The sequence below is a fragment of the Mus musculus genome, chromosome 6 (genome assembly GCF_000001635.26).
Source record: "Mus musculus strain C57BL/6J chromosome 6, GRCm38.p6 C57BL/6J".
In the NCBI taxonomy this organism is placed as follows: Eukaryota; Metazoa; Chordata; class Mammalia; order Rodentia; family Muridae; genus Mus; species Mus musculus.
This window is the reverse complement of record NC_000072.6, coordinates 27664415-27683268: the sequence shown is the minus strand read 5'-3', so window position 1 is coordinate 27683268 and position 18854 is coordinate 27664415. Positions and strand designations below refer to the sequence as shown.

General features: G+C 36.3%; 1 protein-coding gene and 1 pseudogene across 8 annotated transcripts in view; one reads left to right on the top strand and one right to left on the bottom strand.

The window, feature by feature from the left end:
- The window catches only part of Grm8 (glutamate receptor, metabotropic 8), an 860026-nt gene that overhangs the window by 451878 nt on the left and 389294 nt on the right, over positions 1-18854 (top strand). The window lies entirely within an intron of this gene.
- On the bottom strand, positions 15066-15182 carry Gm26310 (annotated as a pseudogene).

Sequence of the window (18854 nt, the reverse complement as noted above, 5' to 3'; positions counted from 1 at the left end):
AAAAAATAAATTGATATCATAATAGTGAAGTACACATTTATTTGGTTCTTTTTACTTTAGTTTATTTTATGATAAAAATCTTAGTATGTATCCCAGGCTATCATAAACCTGGCTATTTTTCTATCATGGTCTTTTATGTGTCGGAATTATAAAGTATGCTATCATACTTAGCTTGGTTTCTATTTATTAAATCTTGGATTTTCTCAACCCAAAACCATTTGATTAAGTTTTTACTAATTGCAAATTTTCATATATGACCCCATAATAACCTTGTGTTCAAGTAAAGAGAATGAAATAATCACAAATTTATAATAACTAATATCAGTAGATGTTTCAAAGCAAAAACATAACATCCTTAAAAAGAGAATAGGACACTTGACTGAGATTATGAGTTAGATGGGGATCACATTTAGAAGAGCTGTAGTCTGAAGCTTGTGCACTTCCCATTATGACTGTCCCAACCTCCACCCTCATCCCACCAGACCCCCTATTCCCTGGGGCCTCATGTTTCTCAAGGGTTAGGTACCTCTTCTCTGACTGGGTCCAGATCTGGCAGTCCTCTGCTGTATATGTATCGGGGGCCTCATATCAGCTGGTGTATGCTGCCTGGTTGGATGCTCTGTGTCTGAGAGATCTTGGAGGTCCAGGTTAGTTGAGACTGCTGGCCTTCCTACAGGGTCACCTCCCTCCTCAGCTTCTTGCAGCTTTTCCCTAATTCAACCACAGGGGTCACCAGCTTCTGTCCATTGGATGGGTGTAAATATCTGCATATGACTCTTTCAGTTGCTTGTTGGGTCTTTTTGAGGGCAGTTAAGATAGGCCCCTTCTGTGAGCACTCCATAGCCTCAGTAATAGTTTCAGGCCTTAGGGCCTCCCCCTGAGATGGATCTCAATTTGGGCCTAGCACTGGACCTCCTTATCCTCAGGCTCTTCTCCATTTCTGACCCTGCAGCTCTGGGTCAGAGTTTTTGACTGTGAGATGGCAACCCCATCCCTCCATTTGATGTCCTGTCTTTCTACTGGAGGTGGACTCTACAAGTTCCCTCTCCCCACTGTAAGGCATAGTGAAATTACATTCCATTTTTATTTATTACTAATCTAGTATAGCACAAGAGGGACAGGAATGACATGGCCCAGCTTAGATCAGGTATTGCTTATGTCACTCTTTGGAATTGCGATTAATTGAATTTCTTGTAATTCCTCTTCTTATTTTTGTTAGTTCAATATTTAATACATTATTTATTCATATGTAATGGGTATATGATTGTTTGATCCATTAGATACTATTGCTGGTTGTTCTCTTTTTCAGAAGACAGAATTTTGACCAGAAAAATTGGAAGGGGCTTCCAGGCAAGCTGTATTTCATTGTCTATGAATTCAGTGATAGACAATTAGGCTTCGATTTCTTTTGATGTAAGTTTTTATTATGCTAGCAAGTGGCTGCATAAAACTTCTGATGAAAATGAAATGAGCTGATCTGCAAAGGAACTTGTTAAAGTTGCCAGGTGTGTCCTTGTCAATTTTGTCCCTTGCCTGTGCTCTCATTCAACCATATTAGCAACCTATTTGAGATGTTGAACCAACACTCCATCTGTGATATAGCTATAACCTACCCCTTTCAGAGGTGAGCGAGCATGTATATGTGCTTCAAAGCTAAGAAACATTTACTTTGCAGTTTGCTTTGAAACAATGTACACCTCTGCCATTTGAATTAATGCCCAAAGTTATACAGAGGCAGTTCTGACACTTAGATGTCGATTCCTTCTCCATGTTTGTTTTCCTGAAAGTACTTTTGTGCCAAATGGCATTCTGAGACCTGTACTTAAAAACCACCTGAGACCAAAATCTGTCAATAAACTTTCATCTTTAGAAAACATTATATTGTCCAAGAAACTAAATGACTCTGAAAGATAAAAATATTTAATGTCATTGGAAAGTAATTAATTATGAAGTGGGTTTGATGCTTATCTAGCTTATTAGTGTAGCAGTGGTAAGTTTCTATTTGGCACTGTGTGAATGGAATGTTTCTCCAGATGCAATAATAATGTTCAACTGGCGTTCAGGATGTCCTTTACCTTTAAAGAAGATTGTCCTGTAGTGATTAACTTCATTTTTTACTTGCTTGTATCATTACAATATACACATGATTTAATGTTAAATAGCTTTCTGATGGTGTCAATTCACTTTCTTTTGAAGCCATCAATGATAGCTTGTATTTGTAAGTGACAGCTTAAACTGTTGAACATAAAAATAATAAAATAATGTAGTAAATGTAATTATAAACTCCTCAGAGGTCTAAGTCTCCTCTTTTGGTGCTTCTTGTGATATTCGTGAATAGTAATGATTTAAAAATCATCATCACATGTGTTGAAAACTACTCTGGAGCTATTAAAGCTTGTGATTTTAATAATGAAAAAATTAAACTTCTACAGTTAATATTATTAAAGTCTACCCATTCTGGGTTTCCAACCTGACCACACTACACTATCTTCAGGGTAATTGAATCTTTGGTTGTTATGACTTTTAAATTCTGAAACCCACTTTTGTTTGAATCAATTATGATTATAACTATTTTTCATGTTTAGCACACTGCAGGCATACTAACAAATACAGTGGAAGTATTTTACATAACTAAACCATCCTTATAGATTCTGTGTTTCCTGCTTAAATTGTTCCTTGGTGTCATGATGTAAGGGAGGTGCCTTATGAAGCGTGAACTCTCCTTGACCAGAGCTTGCATATGGGTTGTAGCTGCATGTATGCTCAAGGGTCAGTCAGTTTTCATCTACTGCCCTTATAAGTCAATCTTAAGAATTTTTATTTAGTACCTGTGTGTACTGGTACATATAACATTAATCCCAGTATTTGGAGGCAAAGACAGGTAGGTATCTATGAGTTTGTGGCCAGCCTGGTTTTATATAGTGAATTCCATGTTAGGCAAGGATACATAGTGAGACCATGTCTGAAACAAATCCTGTTTATATTAGAGAGAATATGTGCCAGTAGTTTTTCTTTTCTTATTACCATTTTTTCCTGAATATCATTGAAGTGTTAGGAGTAAAGATTAGATAGTGAGTGTAGATACATCACAATAAGCAAGCACTATTTGTCTGAAATGTATTTATATTGGTATATTCTGATTCTCAATAGTATTGTCATCTATAGATCAATACATTTTTCATAGTCCAATATCCTGCCAGAACCCATGACCCATGCCATCTTCCCAAAGTTAACCCTGGTTTAGGACAGGGTCTTCCACAATCTCAGCACTTAAGTCAGGATTTCCTGGGCTGTTTGTGAAAGCATTTTTGTCTACTTCCTAGATGGGGTGACCTGAATCAAAAGTGTAGCAACACTGGTGATATGTATTGCCATAATCTCCAACGTGGTTGTGTTAAGAGGTGGGTCCTTTAGGGAACAATTGGGGAGGCCATGAGAATGGAGGATCTATGATCTGATTAGTTCTTTTATATGAAGGGAAGGGTACACTTTAACTTCTCTTTTAGTTCACTGATATAGCAAGAAGGCAGCTCTCTGTGAATCAGAAGATGGTCTTGACCAGACCATGTCAATAATATACACTAGCTCTGGACTCTCAGCTTCCTGAACACTAAGAAACCAATGACCATGATTTAAACTATTTTTTCTATAATATCTTCTTACAACAATATAAAGAAACTGAAACATCTAGTCCTAGGAGAAATTTACTGTATATGGACCTTCAGGTAGTATTATCCTTCAATTTGGTAAAAAAGACCAAAGAATAGAAAGGGTGATTATTGATAGTTTATTAGTTCTAACATCTAACCTCAGATTTTCTACTGTAGTAGCTGTTATCTACTATTATGTTTCTATATCCTTCTTTCTGATTCCTTGATACATCCCTCCTAGCAGCTTCTTTTAGTGCAGAAAAGCATAGTTTGGTTATTTAAATGCCTAAGTGTCCTGATCCCTAATCTGCCCTTGACTAGCCCAAAACTGGTTGTGTAAGTAAGACTCCTTAAATTTCAGCAGAGTTAACTGAATTTGCCTCAGCATTAAATTTAAGAATATCATGTGACCTCCCAGTACACATTAAAATTGACAATATCCCTTAGTCTTCCACATAAAATCATGCTATTTTTGAGATCCTGCAATATTCATAAACTGTCATTGAATTTTCTGAAATTCAAACAGCACATTAAGAAATGGCAGTAAATATGATTTATGGGGTGATGCATCTTTTTGGCATGTGCTATAGATTTTAATTCTTGGTTATTATTATCTAGGATATCATTGCAAAGTGCTTGAGAATAAGCTAATGGAAAATGTTTATATGAAACAAAAGTAAAGAAATAATGCCTCTTCTAAATTTTGATGGGATGACTAATCATGATGCAGAAAATTAGAAGTCAGTAATCATTCACTGAATTCATATAATAGAAGCTTCATATGACTATCTTCTCAGTTGTAAAGTTATGCTTGGTTATGTAAATGTAGGTTAAAAATGAAAACACTAGGTAAATAGATTATTTAAATATGAGTAAAGAAAAGCATAAGTTGCTAGTCTAACTCAATTGGATAGTGACTGATTGTAAAAATATTTGTTTCTGATTTAATTGACCAGAGATTGACTATAAATTGATTTGTCTAAGTTTAATGAATTAAACTTCCTTCACTACAGGTTGATAAGTCTAAGATACTTATTATACATTCTTAACTTTGTGAAATTGATATAATGTAGCATTCATTGTTTCTGATGTATGTCATTATCACAGCAGGATACATGATTTTCAGCACTTGAAAGGCAGGTGTACGTTGGTATATATCTTGGTCTACATAAGGAGAACAGGCCAGCCTGGGATGCAAGGTTAGACTCTGGTCTCATAAATAAATAAATAAATAAATAAATAAATAAATAAATAAATAAATAAATAAATAAATTTCAACAGCATTTAAATTTCCTTATAAATTTTCAATTTAAGCTAAAAATTTAAAGTGATTTCTTCACATATCAGATATAATAATAGTAATAAACCAAAATGTATCTCATTTATTTCTGTACTTCTACCAAGCTCTCATTTGGAGAATCACATCATAAAGAGTGAAAGGCTAATGAGTTCGCAGGGTTGTCTTGCATGTCATCTCCAGGATCTGTGCTTTCCATGGCATTTCCCTGAGGAAGACAGCCTGGGCCAGAGGTCTGGGGTCAGGAACTTCTCATGGCTAACATGCATCAGTCCAACTTGGCTATCTTTTAATATTACTAATGTTCAGATTAAGAAGAAAGACGCTCAGTTGGCTCCCTTGAGAATTTATGAGAGCTGAAAGATTTCAAAAATATTTCTTAGTTGCTAATCACAAGGGTAAAGGAGATAAAAAAGCAGCTTATATTTTTGGAATGTTTGGATAATAAAATATTTCTGATGATGTCTCCAACGATATTTCATAATGACTTACCTGTGTTTGGGACACAAGAAATAACTATGACTTAATAAGTACAGAGTGGAGGCTATGAGGGGTTAAGTCGCAACCCAAGTCCCAGATGCCACTTTATATGGGACATAACATATACCACAGTTTTTATATGACATATTCTTTTCTCTATCCCCAAGGCACCTTCCTGAACCTTGACAAGAAGAAGGGATAGATAGAGAAGGAAATGACATTATTAGATAATTATAATTTCCCTAGAGTATAGATCAACAAGCTTGTGGAACAGAGTGTGTTTGATTTTATTTCATTCATCATTGATTATGACTCCTTTTGTCCTCATGTGCGTTTGTGGCAGACATGTGAAACTGATTATTGCTAACCTGTGACACAGTGTTAAGGCAGTCATGAGACACATATAGCATCATCCCCTCACTGGTAATACCCTTAAGCTGTCTGCCTTTTGGAAACCAGAGTTGATTAAATGAGGAAGGAGCAATGGCTACCCAATTTAAACTGTAGTGACAGAAACAGTGAAAATGTTTTAATATGAATAACGTTTCTTTTGTTTTGTATAAAAACAAATGAAAATATTTTAGGTGTCCTATTTTGAATGAATTGAATAGAAGCATGCACTCCAAATAAAGAAAAGTGTTTTGTGCAAATAGATTTAAGACACATACCTTTGTGCCTCCTCTCTCTCTCTCTCTCTCTCTCTCTCTCTCTCACACACACACACACACACACACACACACACACACACACACACACACACACATACACACACACACACGCACACACGCACACACACACCACAGACAGACAGACAGAGAGGCAGACAGGCAGACAGATAGAGAGGTAACAAGATGCAAAAATGTGTTCTGTGTAGAGACCCATCATCCATTGGTACTGGCTGTCTTGGAAAGTCTTGATGTATTTTCAGTAAACTGTATGTTGTTATGACAACTCATGTTTAGCTCAAGTCTTTTGAGGATGGAATGGTAAAACATGACATAGTAGACACCTTTGAGGAATTCCTGTGAATTGATTCCTTCATAGGTGACACAGTTAGCCTGAAACTCTCAGGAGACTTGCAGGAAGGTCTTCAGGGACAATGAGCTTTTGATCCCTTAACCACATAACAGGACAATACGTAGAACTATGACATGAACATAAAGACATAAAAGAAGATTGCCTTGTAACTAGTTGATTAACTGTACCTGAATACTACAGTTAATGGATTGGCACACAAAAATGGAAGTTTCCAGTGGCATGTACTAGATCACCAGCTTATTTATTTAGTTCCTCCACACACTGTTTGAGATGAAGGGAAAGAAGAGGCTCTTGCCAAAAATGTAGATAGGTGCGGATGCAAACTCAGCATGCCAGCTTATTCCTACACCATTCTTGTGTTCACTGGGTTAACAGTATAGCCCCTATTATAGAGACTGCAAATACAAGAATTTTTTTTTCGCTGCAAATGAGGTGAAGGTTGTGGTGTAAGTTCCACTCATGATACCGTTGTCAGGATCCTCTGTCTGGAAAGCCTCATTTCTAATATGTACTATACAGGACAGTAGCCACTGGCTATAGAAGATTTCAGAGCCTTGGAATGTGACTTTCATATGACATGTGATCAGTGTACACCATGAATTGGTGTCAAAGACTTACAATGGAAAGCAACATATATGATCTTGCTCAATTTATACTAATTACATTGAGAAATGATAATATTTTATATTTATGAAGCTAAAATATATTTCTAAAATTAAATTTACTTGTTTGATCTAATTTAACTTATATGGTTGCTAAAAACTAAAATGTGGTCTCCATATTTGTTGTTGGATGGCATTGCAGTAAGTGATGGATAGGAATTCAAACGGAGTGACAATACCAGGTGACAAGGAGAGAAAATAAGAAAGCCAACTACCAGTTACCTCATTATTTTATCTCTAGGACTTTTCAATTATTACACAGCAAATACTTGCTTAGTGTACATCAATTTAACAGCCAGTTGTATTACTGAATTTATGTTCAAAATATATCAGATTGAATGATAGATCAAATGTAGCAATAATGTATTGTATCCTAAACTTTCCTTATAGGAAAACTACAGGACTGTGAAATCAGTTATAGCAGTATGGTTACATTAAAACAAACAAACAAACAAATAAATAAATGGTTGATGAGAAAGCTCAGCAAGTAAAGAACTTGCCACCTAGGCCTGATGATGTGAATTCAATCTCTAGAACCCACATATAGGTAGAAGGAGAGAACGAACCCCCTAAAAGTTGTATTAATACATCCAGATATATGTACTTATATCACACACACACACATACACACACTCACACATACACACAAAAAATAAGTTTATGTAAATTTTCTAAGTTCTTAAAGAGAGTGTGTCTACATAGCTAGTTACAGGCCAACGAGGGCTACAAAGTAAATATTTTTCTACTTTTCAAAGCACTTGATTAAAAATAGTAATAAGGATTTTTTCCTTTGGTCATTTGTTCAATTCATGTCAATTATATGATGTATCCACTACAAAATCCAACAGAATATTTGATTTGGTTGATAAGAGTATACTCCAAAGAGCAGAGGTAGTGACTTAGTATATGTCTAAATCAAGCCATCTTGGGGGTATTTGCAGTGTTATTTGGGGAGCACACTCAGTTTATGATCCCTGTAAGATGGCCCCATTATGATATTTTGAATACAGATGTGTTCATGAGCTTAAAAGTAAGAAAAATATACTACCAGTATTGATATAAAATACATGTGCATGCAAATGGCAAGTAAGCCAGCAATGTAGATGTTTCTGTTCACCACAGAGAGTATACTGGTAGATGGAATCAGTATCATACATAGAGGGAGTGATGAAAAATGAGGCCAGGTCAAGGGCACAAAGGAAAGCAGTAAGAAAAGTTACCAGTCAGGAAAGTGTGGCATTGCATCAGCAGCTGAGAGAAGGCATGAAAAGTCGGAGAGTTCTTAGCAGCCCTCTGGCTACACATGGTCCAAGAATAAAAGGGTAAGATGTTCCTTTTACATTGAATAACTAGAGGGTTAATGGTGTCCTTAACAAGAGAAGTTTTAATGGACTGATGGACAATGAAGCCAGAGAACAGTGAATTAAAAAGCAAAGGCGAGGAGATGAAGTGCAGCCGGCAAGGGGAGATAATTCTTACTGAAAGTCTTGTCTGACATATTGATATCATGAATCTCTTGACATGATGCCCTTGGAAGGGCACAATATCATCTCTGAGTGATTCCTGATAAAACCCAAGAAGTTTTCAAATTTCAGTCAGGAAAAAAAAAATGCAACAAACCCAACTGAAGGTCATTCAACAAAGTAACTAGTGAAGGTTTTTGAAAAGCGCTAAGATTATGTATACAGTTAATGGAGCCGTTATGGAGCACAGGGAGCTACAGAGCAATGGTGACTCATTGCAATGCAGGAACCTGGACTGGACCTCAGAAGAGGAAACAAGATGAGTACAAGCTGGTGAAATCTGAAATGCCTTTCATTCCATAGTTTCCCAGCAATTATTTTCTGGTTTTACAGTGTGTTAACTTTAGGGGACATTGCAAAGGATTGTAGGGAGAGTTCACTAACGTCTGAATTTTCCTGCAGGTCTAAAATTAGCTCAGAAACATATTTTGTTCTGAAAGGAACAGAAGAAATGGGAAAGGTTGGAAGCAGCATGAGGCCGAGGAGAATTTCAAATTAGCTGTGGAGATAAAAATGATTGGTAATATTTCTAGGAGATTATCATATGGTGTGTATTATGCAAAATGCCTTGTGGAAAAGTTTTAATTGTTTGAACCTAACTCTATGAGGGAGGAAATCTGTCTTTGCTGTTTGCTATTCTACTTTTAAACATACAGAGAGGGAGACATGAATGGGTTTAAATATGACCACACAAACAGCAAGTAGCAGAGCAAGTGGCAGTTTATGAAACTGACTCGCAAATTTACTATATTTTCTTTATAAGATAGTCTATGTTTAAAGGCTTATTTATTTTGTGTGTTTTGTTTGCATACATATGTGTGTGCATATGTGTGTATGTATGTGTGCATGATATTTGCATGTGTGTGTGCATGTGCATGTATGAGTGCCTATATCTATGTGTGTGTACCACATACATGCCTAGTGCCTGTGGAGGATAGAGGACAGCACTCAATCCACTGTGTTTGGAGTCATAGGATATTGTAAGCTGTAGTAGTGATGCCTGGAGCCAAAAGTAAGTCCTCCAAAAGAGCAGCAAGTACTTTTAATAGCTTAGCCATCTTCCCAGTCTCCAAGTAGATATCTTTAACTGATTAAAGCACAGAGGAGAAAAAAGGAAACACAAGACAAAGACAAGATAGCAAGTACAGTGCCAAATCCAGCAAGTGAATAGAGTGAATGGAGGTGGCTCATAGTGGGGACACTGCCCTTGTAGCAGAAGTGAGAGAAACCTAAGGAATGGGTGGACAGGCAGCTAATGTGTAAGCTGTACTAGGTGGAGATTTTGAGAGTCTTCAGGTGGTCTTTAGTTTCTTGGTGATGTAGGAGCTTATCAGCTCCATCTAACATCAAGTTGGATGACAGTAAAGTTGGAAATTGGAGGGAGTGGAGAGATTGTAATCAGCTAATGTGGAGGAAAGGGAAGTGAGCTCATAAACAATATAGAGGGTAGCCAGGCAAGTTGAAGGCAAGATGGCAAGAACACACCAACCGATATGTCTCCTATCTTTGTAGAGGTATGGCTTCTACAGTGTGTTCTGTGGTTCATGCTATGCACTATTCATTTTATTCAGATTTTAGTTTCACTGACAAAGTAATTTATTAAGAAATGGAAAGACATTGAAAAAGCTGAGGAGAATTTACTTCAGTCAATACAATGCTTCAACTTTTTTTTATTACTAATGTTTTTCATGTAATTACTAAGTACGTCTTCTAGTAGTTATCTATGACTATATTTTCTAAAAGAGATCTTTGTTTTTATTGTTTGAGAATAATTCATGTTAAAAGATATGTTTCAATTAATAAGACTAATTCAAATATGTTCTTATTTTCATGATTCATATTTTTACATTTTGCATATTATTTTATTTTATTCTCTAGATATGTCTATCAAAATAAACAGCTATTAACTATAAAGGGTTATGAAATTGAAGTGTTATTTGAATCTCATTTAAATTAAATAAAATTTAAAATATGTTTTACAATCTTAATAACTAAATTTTAAGTGCCTAATAGCTACATGTTGCTAGTAGTTACTATATTATACTGTACAGCTATTGGAAATTTAATTATGTTTGAAAATTATATTAGAAGGCACTGCTATAGAATTTTTTCTAATTTGGAAGGCCTATGTTGCTTTCCTAATTAATTTTTGATGAATGCTTAGGGAAGATTTTTTTTTATCCTAAAATGCTAAAGATGTTATGTTAAAAAGTTTCTTTTGATATTTCTATAGTTTTTCTAAAATGTTACTTAAGTTATAAATATATCTGAAATGGTTTGTCATATGAGATGATCTAAGAAATTGTATACTTTTTAACTTTCTGATCAATAAAGTTTAATGAAGTTGAAACCATACTCTCCATCATTTAATATTCAACATTAAATATTTATGTTTTATTTATTGAATATTTATTGTAGCACATTGAATTTTTAGTTAGAATTAACTTCACTTTTATAAAATGGTTTTAACAGTTACAAAATGGACTCTGTTTTGGAAATTGTAGAAAGATGAGTTAATCTGTTTTGTATGTGTGTGTGTGTGTGTGTGTGTGTAAAAGAGGGGGCAAGATAGGGGAAGGGACTGTAATAATTACATTGAAACTGATGTTAATATGCTTGGATGGCACTCTAGTTTGTTCTGAAAAATCATTCTCTTTTGATTCAGTTCTAATCAGTTTCTGAGTAGTTGCACACAAAACCAGGAGGACATCCCAAAAGTCTATTCTAGTTACAGGTTATATGAAATTACTCATTCTAAGACATGATCAGCTGCAGGGATGAGAGCACTTCTCAGGAGACAGAGTCCACCAAAGTAAAGAATATTAAATCAGGAGGGAGTCAAGTAGTGACATTTGGAAGGTTAACTGTAGATGAGTCAAATTTTCCTCCACATCTGCCAATAATGACCCAGATTAAAAACAAGAGAAACCAGTGTTGGGCAATATGTCATTATCTGATAGCCACAGTAGTAAAGTTCTAAGCAACTAGATGAGATTTGTTTGGGTTTGAATAGAGTTGCAATTTAGATTATAAAATATCTTAACACTGGAGAAAGATTTAGTTACTTAAGTCATTACAATGCCAAGATTAATTCTGATAAAAGTGCTGTAGTAAAAATATGCCTAACACATGTGAAGATAAGGAAAGGGATCATATATCCAGCCTATAGATATGACCATATTATTGGTAGTATATGAGTAAACTCTTGAGTGCCACTCAGATATGTGAGTTTAACATTTATTGTATTTTTGAAACAATTTAAATTATATATAAATTATATAAATTGACAGCAGGAGAGGAAAGCTGAGGAGTAAATGTATTGTTTCAACACTTTTTGTTATTAATGCTTTTCACATAATTACTAAATACTTCTTCCACTGATTATCTATGACTATGTGTTAAAAAGAGATCTTTGGTGTTTTTGTTTGAGAATAATTCATGTTTAAGGATATAATATAAATAAATGTATATGCATATATGTATAAGAACCTCTAATAGTTGAAAACAGAAATGTTTTGTAGAAAGCTGTGGGTACAACTTTAATATATTTTAATGTACGATAGACCATATTCCTTATATAGAACTTATTGAGACTGTCTGAATCAGCCGAGAAAAATGGAATTTCTAAATTGAAAGATTTGACATTTGATATTTTCCATTGCTACTAAGGATATAAAAACTACTTTAGTGGCAGTAAGTAAGAATATATATATATTTGTTCTGCAATTACATGTTCAGTTATCTCTTCCTGGAAAAGTATTTAACAGAACAGTTGATGTTTTTCCCTTAAAGAACATAATCAACCCCTAGGCCAATATACAGAAAATTTAATTTAGATTTCATTGTTTTTCAGACATACGCCTATGAATGACTTCAAGTTATATTTCCTATAATTTGTTAAGCGCAAATGCATCATCTGGAAGCAATTTTTATTGTTCGGCAGATGAAAGTGGGACATATCTGTTAATATTACAATTGACTAAAATATTTCTAGCAAAAATGTTAAACTAATAGGATGTTACACACTTCTTACACATTCTTTTCTGTTTATTCTTCTATATTCTATGTGAAAATACCTACATTATAAAATTTTTAAATTTTATTTAGCTGTTGTTATTCCCTATGAAGAGTTATATTAAAGATGTTGAAGTTTAAGATTTTTGAGTAATAACTTACCTTTGAGTGCCAATTTTTATTTTGTTTATAAGGCTTCAAAAATTTTGATTTGCTGTGTACGTATTATAGTTTGGAAAATAAAGTGTGTCAAGACAAAATAAAAGAAAAAAGCATCTAATTATTTAATTATATATAATGAATATAAAATACTTTCCATTTATCCTCTTAAAAGTATAGTTTACTTACCTCCATGAAATTAAGACTTCATCGAGGTGAGCTATTGACCCATAAAATCAGGAATGTTCAAACAACCTCCCTTTACCCACTCTCCACAAATGTTTGCTCCTAAAAATCAATTGCTCAAAACTGATGATGGTGACAGTGGTCAGGATGTGCTCAGAGAATGATGGATGAGAGGGAAGGAGTTTTCGTAAATATGCAGCCCTCAGAAAACCTTCTGAGTTTACTGGTAACTGCCCATCAATAATTCTCAGTATATACACTGAGCTTGACAAAAAAACCAGATAGGGAAGACCTCATAATAATTTCTGAGGAAAGTGGAAAATATTTCTAAAATATTTAAAAGATATTTGTAACATTAAGTAGGTGAACCTCATGGGTATTTCTCATGATAGCATTTTACTGTAATTCTCCTTATTGTACAAAAACTAAGTTGTAAATACTGAATAGCTCATATGTTTGGAATTAAATTAACAAAAATGTAGTAAAAATCACAAAAGATAAGGATGTTGCATATTATTAAATTAAATTTTCTTTTGGCAATCTTATATATATAATGCATTTTGATTACTCTTAATCCTCACTCTCTTATCTATCTTATCTCTCACCCTAGGAATACCCTCCCCAATCCCTTCTACACTCAAGGTGTTTTCTATTGTTTTGTAAACCACTGTGCTTACTCAGCAACATCTGTGTGACTATGGGGTTAGAACTATCAAGTGGAGCCTGGTACGCTCACCAGTGGGTATATAACTGAAGGCAATGACTTTCCTCCTCCTAGAATCTATTAGAGGCCACTTGTTAATCAGAGAATAATAGGGCCCTATGAGTCCCTCTTTTATTCATGACTGATTGTCAAGAGGACCAAACATGTACAGGGATGGTATAGGCAACCCACAGTTGTGTGAGTTTATAATTTCAATACCCAGAAGCCAGAATTTTGTAGACTTTCTCCCTGTCTTTTGTCTCTTATATCCTTTAGACAACATCTTCTACTATGTACCTAGAACATAAGGTTTGGGTCAATTTACCAGTTGTGCCACTATTGCACCTTTAGGTAGCACGTTGCCTGGCAGATTGGTGTTATAGCTCATAGGGCTCACAGATGACTAAGACTGTTCATGCCTTTATAGCATCTTTTGGTGATATTGAAGCGACCTATGAGGTAGAAGGTTTCAAGCTCAATTCTAGCTTAATTTCTCTGTATCTGGTAACCAAGATGGTAGTGTCCTCATCAATAGTCTTACCATATAACAGTAGGGGAAAATTGTTTCATTGCGGAAGGTATAGTTGGTCACAGTGTGACTCTTGACAACATTTCTTTGCTTGCAAATGATCATTGTAACAACTCATTGATCTGTTCTGAGGTCTATGTTTTCTGCTAGTTCACCAATATTGGTACTTCACCCAAGGTCTTCTTGAATAACCTGTTGTAGCCTTGTGTCATGGAGATCCTATAGTTTTGTATCAGTAGGACTGGCTCCTTCACTTGTTCTGACAGTTTATCCATGGGATAGATATTGGGGTGAGCCAATTCATAGCTCTGGATCTGGGCCTAAGAATTATCTGAGCTAGTCAGGCATGTCACCATGCAGGAGATGAGTGGTAGGGACAGCTCTCCCAAGCTCATATCCTTGGGGGTGGTTCACCCACAACTCCTGCAATCTGCTGTGCCTCTTTCTTGAATACTGCTGCTGGCTAGGGGTAGGGCCAGCTCTGCATAGTCCTCAGACATTAACATCCCCACTAGGGGTAACCCAGAAGGGGACATCCAAACATAGCTCCTAGTCGCAGCACAGACCAGGACTCCATGACGGCCCAGGGTGGCATCATCAGGTACTTATTACCCTCAAATCTTCAGTTTTACCTCTCCTCATTGTGCCTACATCCTTTTGTTCATCTTTTTTCTTCTTACTTCTCTACCACTTACTTGCTCCCTATAGTGGTGCCAACACTCAGAGTGGTCTCAGGAATGCTTGGTCCTGTGCATTATAATGTTAGACTGATAGTCATCTCAGGCTAGCTCCCTGTATGGGTTTCCTGGTGCCAAGCTGGTGGTTGTCTCAGGCTTACTTTTTTCATTCAGATGTTCACAGGTCAGAGCCTCTCTTCTTTCTACCACCTATTGATGCACCTGTAACACAGCAGCCATGCCTGCAATGCCTCTAGGGTCAGGATATTGAGGGATTTTTAAGGAGAAATATGGTATTATGACTAGATTTTACAAAATTTATTTAAAATGCCCATGATGGAATGTTGCCTGTGGGTATATGATGAAGAAAATAGCAAGATACAATTTTCATCCAAGATTTAAGACATAGAAAACATAAGAAAACATCATTATCACGAGCAGCAGCACCACCACCACCACCAATAGCAGCAGCACCATCACCACCATCACCACCACCACCATCAGCACCACCACCACCAGCAGCAGCAGCACCACCATCAGCAACACCATCAGCACCACCACCACCAGCACCATCACCACCATCAGCACCACCACCACCAGCACCATCACCACCATCAGCACCACCACCACCAGCACCATCACCACCATCAGCACCTCCACCACCAGCAGCAGCAGCACCAGCAGCAGCACCACCATCAGCAGCAGTGATACTTATTGGCCACTTATGCACCAGACAATAGAACAAATATGTCCATATATTATCACACTTAGTGATTATACTACATTGATGTAGGTAATTGTATTACCATCATTTCTCAGAAGAGAACAGAGAATTAGAGGTATTAATTAACTTTCCATGATTCGATCTGTAATGAATGGCAGACCTAGTAATTACTAAGTCTTGCATTTTCTACATTACCAAAAGACTTGGTAGCACTTAACATGTTCAGTTGCTTGTAGACAGGAAGTAAATGTGTGAAAAGGAATTAATATTACCCAAATTAACACATTTATTTAGTGCTTGTTACAGCTATCACTAGGAACATTTCTTTTTTTCAGAGCTTTGAAGACAGGAAAAAAGAAACTGAGAAAACTGAAGGAAAAAAAAAACAGCAAAGACTCTAGCTTTAGTCAGCTGTGATTAGGTATTGTTGGCATGATGAAACATTAGTAGTAGGTTAACTTAAAGTGAAGAATCTTATGGGAATGGGAGCCTGTATGGCTTTGTCTGTCTAGAGTTGGAAGTGGGGAAGTAAAGAAAATCAAATAAAGTTTGCTGAAGAGTGTATGGTCTGGATTCTATTGTACATATCACTGAGATCTTTTCCACTTATGGATTCTTTTATTTCCATAAATGACTTTTTGGTCATTCTGTCATTTGTAAGTGCTTTGCCAATTCCTAGGGGGCTATAGATCCAGAGCTCACTCATCAGAGATTGCCCAGTTGTTGTCATGGTCCTTGTGTCCTGCTGTCTTAGCCTTTTAACTATTGTATTATTATCTCTATCAAATGATGAGAGAACATATACACTGAAGCATCTGAGATCCTAGGTAGATTGCAACTGGTCATCATCATGAAAGCAAAATCAAGGAATATTGATCCCTCTAAGATGATTTGTAGCCAGGAAACTTAGCAATGAACCAGAAACCCTCAAGTTAGGTCATGAGAACAAATCCCAAATAGTTAGTAAGAGGAACATGTTTGTGATTCAGACAGCTTTCTTCCAAGTATAAAATACATAGTCTTTCTGTCTTTCCTGTTTCATTGATCCATATAGATCAGAAAGTATTAGCAATGACATGGATGTCACCAGAGATAATCGTTAAAAATCTAGAGCAATTAGTTTGTTCTCTGATTCATCCAGTGACTTGAAACTGATAGACCTCCTTTATGTCAACTTCTATTTTAAATTTGTGGTAACGTTCTTTTTACTCTCTCTCTCTCTCTCTCTCTCTCTCTCTCTCTGTGTGTGTGTGTGTGTGTGTGTGTGTATGTGTGTGTTATCTGCTGTCCAACTGGAGGATGAAGTAGAGTCAAGAGGAATAAGTTCTACAAGGTTCTGCTCCAGCCAGAAATGCTGAGAGTGTTATAGCTCTTACAAGAGAAGCAAGGATGTTTGGGTTGTCTGAGCAGGGCAGATCCTGGGTCTCTCATCATCTACCATGGCTACGCCAGTGCCAGAGGTGCTGGATAGCCAGTCAGGTCCAACATCCAGTGATGAATGCTTCAGGAGAAAGAACTCTTCCCCAAGTATTACATCTCAGTAGAAAAGTGGCCACTCTTAGATGATCCTTGGTGAGATAACTTGTGTGTTTGATTCCATGTAGACAGGGACTATATAAACATTGAGGAGTAGGGTGGGATTTAAGGGAAGGTGTTTCCTATTGGCTCAGTTTGAGATGTTAGTGATTCTCTACTTACTTGGGGGAAGGACTCTAGATATTTCATTACAGGACTGACTGCCTATGGTCCTCTCAGTGGAGAGTGTCATGGTTATGTGTTCCAGAGCAGGTGCAGAAATGGGAGGGAGCAGCTTGACTCCTGCCAATCTCAAGTCTCTGAGATTCCAGGGAGTCTGAGCTCACTCAACCATACCACTTCTTTTGTGTGGTGGAATGGCCCACTTGCCATGTGTGTGTGTGTGTGTGTGTGTGTGTGTGTGTGTGTGTGTGTGTACAATTCTTAATACTGGCACCACTGTTCCGATTGTTCACACAAAATTGGAATTAGTAGTTCTCTCAGGTAGTTATGTCTGAGATGAAAGGCTTGCCACTTTAGAACTCATGTCTGACTCAGAATTTTTTACTTAATGATTTGAACATTTGGGATTTGTATGAAGAATGTCCTAGACTATTACTCTGAAAGTGCTCTAGGAATTATTCTAAGATGAACAGGACCAGACACTGGGGTCACAACAAAATTCATAACTGAAAGGGGGAAGTTTGAAAGTCATAGGGAAAATACTCTTGGCACCATTGGCAACATTGTATTGTAGTAACTATGGTTTATGTTTTAATTTTGATTACTCTCCCCCACATATCAAGTAATTGACCCATTGTACAATAACTATTATGGATTGCATTTAGAATTATCTTGATTATGAAAAATAGGAGGGAATAATTATAAGACAGGCTACAGTGTTTGAGGTGAATACAGCATCAACTATAAATTTCTGTTATGTCTTCTGATAAGACGAGATTAATATTTCTCATACCTTTATGAGAGGATTTGGTTATATGTTACCTCTAGAGCAATCTCCAAGGTGGAAGATAGTAGCTACGTTTTGTAAGAATCTAACAATGATTCAAGAATGAGTACTTCATAGAAAAACAAATTATGAATATATGTAGTTTATAACAAAATTCTATAGGAAACCTAACACACAATTTAAAGAGAAAACAAAAAAGAACCAAATAAATAATAGACTCAATCAACCTGAAATTAGAGCTTTTGGTCAAAGTTACTGGACAAAAACTCTTTTCTGAGGCATCCCTATATTTTGCACGAAATACAACTTTTTTGTACTGGATACTTTTCTATTGCTGTGATAAATTCATGACCAAAAGGAGTTTGAGAAAAGAAGGGGTTATTTCATCTTACAACTCTCAGATCACAGTCCATCATTGAGGGATGTGAGGGCAGGGACTCAAGCAGAAGCCATGGAGGAACACTGTTAAATGGCTTGCTCTCCATGACATGCCCACACTGCATTCCTATACCACCCAGGACCACTTCCTCAGCACTGGTACTGCCCACAGTGGGCTGGCTGGTCCTCATTGCAAAAACTGAAGAAGAAAAATTTTTATAGACTTGCTTACAAGCAGTCTGGAGGGAAGTATTTTCTCAATTGGAGTTCCTCTTCCCCGATAATTCTAGTTTGAGTCAAGGTTAGCAAACAAAAACAAAATAAACAATAAAAGCCAAACAACCAGGAT